General features: G+C 44.6%; 1 pseudogene; it reads left to right on the forward strand.

The window, feature by feature from the left end:
• Positions 1-1,526: 1,526 nt before the first annotated feature.
• Positions 1,527-1,646, forward strand: LOC136638345 (5S ribosomal RNA; annotated as a pseudogene).
• Positions 1,647-2,534: the final 888 nt, after the last annotated feature.

Genomic DNA, 2,534 nt, shown 5'->3' on the forward strand with positions numbered 1-2,534 from the left:
CGAGGCTGACCGATCATGGGCTAGAGCCTACTCCATGGTGGTTATGGCAACGAAGCAAATCTTCTTCACTGCTACCATTGCATTTGTACAGAGCCTTTCAGCAGAATTGTTCCAGGTTGTACAAGGCCTACTCCATTTGGCTCCTCCAATTGATCAGGAGGAACTCAAGGAAGTTCACTGTGTGAGGAGATCAGCAAGGCACTTTGTGATCAAATCATTTGCATCCTTCACAAGTTGGACTTCCAAGTGACAGTGTCTGGTGATGCCCCCTTGGTGTCTTTTGGTCCAAATTTGTGGAATTTTTTATAAAGCCTGTGGACCAGATTCTTTGGAGTATGATGCCATCCATCAACCTGCTTGATCCTTGCCCAGCATGGCTTGTTAGTTATGCCCAGGAGAGGCTGGCCAAGTGGACAGGGACACTGCTTAATTCATCTTTCAACAGTTCCCATACTTACTGTAGTCTTGTTTCCCTTCTTCCTGGTGGCCTCTTCTTCCCATCTCTACCATGTGCCTCCATCTTGGATTGCTCAAGGTTACATGTGATCCATCAGTTATTTGATTTTTCTCTGTAAACTGCTTTGTGAACTTTGTTGAAAGCGGTATATAAATACTGTTGTTAATAATAATAATAATAATAATAATAATAATAATAATAATAATAATAATAATAGGGCAGCACCTGGGAGAGGTGGGAAGAAGAAGCCGCTAGGGATGTCCTCCAGTGCCCCTGTGAATTTGCTGTTGTGCCCTTAGGTGCTGCAGTGCCCAGTTTGGGAACCACACCTGAGTGGGTAGAGGGGTAGTGCACTGAGTGGACTGGGAGCAGTTATGTACCCTTACTCCTCTTCAGGTTGCCTGGAACTACACCATCCAACATGGCCTATATGGTAAGCATGATGAAGTTGCCTGGAAGCACATTAGCATCACCAGACACATATATATTATGCGCAGAATGCCTGGCATTAAAAAAAAAAAAGAAGAGAGATGCAGTGTAATCAGCCAGCCCCTGAAAAAATGTGCTATTCCTGCAGTTGAAACTAACTGTAATTTGTATATTTAATGTTGACAAAGCACAGCACTATTTGTTGCCATGTGTAATTTTTATGGAACCTAAGTTCCTCATTTCCTCCTGAATCAGCAGAGGCAGCTATTTCGTGACATGCGAGTTCCAGAACTGAATAGTAGTATAAACTATAAGAGATGTGCAGTCAATGTGACTTGGAAGTTCAAACTGATACATGAAATTCAGGTTGTCTTGCAGGCTCCTTAGCCTTTTCAAGCAGTGGCAGCCCCAGGGCTGGCCCATCCATGAGGCCAACTAAAGCAGTTGCCTCAGGCAGCAGTTTGGTGAGGGGGGCATATATCTCTGTCAGCCTGCTTGCCTCCATTGCTCCTGCTTCTCCTTCTACTCCCTAGATTGGAAAAAGAATAGGGGGACAGACAGGAAGAGGAAATGGGAAGGGAGGGAGTGTGCTGAGCTAGAGCATTGGAGGCTGGGTGGAGAAGAGATTGTCACATCATAAGATGGTAGCAACTGTTACCCTGCACATGCCCGATCTCGTCTGATCTTGGAAGCTAAGCAGGGTCAGGCCTGGTTAGTACTTGGATGGGAGACCGCTTGGGAATACCGGGTGCTGTAGGCTTATACCATAGTCTTTCGAGACTGAAGGTTGCCAACCATCATATGATAAGGGGGCAGAGTTTGGCATGCTGGGCCAGAAGGTCTTGGATTGGCCCTGGGCAGCCCTGTGTTGGTACACTGATGGAAAACACTGATCACCGGACTGGAGGTAACCTAGGGTGGAATGGAAGTCCCATTCATAGCAGAAACTATTGGGAATGATCGTAGATGCTTATTGCACTCAGCACTGATGTGCCCAGTTGCTGTTAAGCCAGGAGTGAGCTGCATTCTGGGGTCTATGTGTAAATAAAATGTTGACTACAATGAGACAGCAGAGTAAAGGAGCTCTTGTAAGAGGGCATGTTTGTTTTGTTTGTCTGGAAAAAAAATCCACAGAACTAATGGCAGCCTCAGATCCCAAACTACTTTTCTGAACAAAATGTTTTTTGGGATGATTACTGTGTGCATTTGTGTGTAAGCTATAGTTTGCTAAATCAATATCTTTAACAGATTTCCCACAACTGCAGATGGAAAGCAGGTATCAACATGAGGTTAACTGAAGCAGACCTTGCTGCACACATGTCCCTTTGTGTTGGTCATTTGGCAAATTTTTATTCATGAAGACCTGGGCTTGATATCGAGCAGTCCCCTACAATGGGGTTAACATAGTTTATCATTGATCTGCTGCTGAATGAATGTGCTGAGCTGGATTGGTACAAAAACCATTTGAGGAGCTAGAACTAGTGTCCCTAATCTCTCTCCAGGGCTGAATTCCTTCTCAGCTGCATTCACTGAAGCAAATACTTCATCTGGCCATTCAGAAATAAACAAAGCTGAGACCAGCCGCTGCTTCTGTGCATTAGTGAAAATAAGTCCCGGAAGATTTGAACTTCAATAAATAAGAACATTG

The sequence above is a fragment of the Tiliqua scincoides genome, chromosome 1 (assembly GCF_035046505.1).
Source record: "Tiliqua scincoides isolate rTilSci1 chromosome 1, rTilSci1.hap2, whole genome shotgun sequence".
NCBI classification, from domain to species: Eukaryota; Metazoa; Chordata; class Lepidosauria; order Squamata; family Scincidae; genus Tiliqua; species Tiliqua scincoides.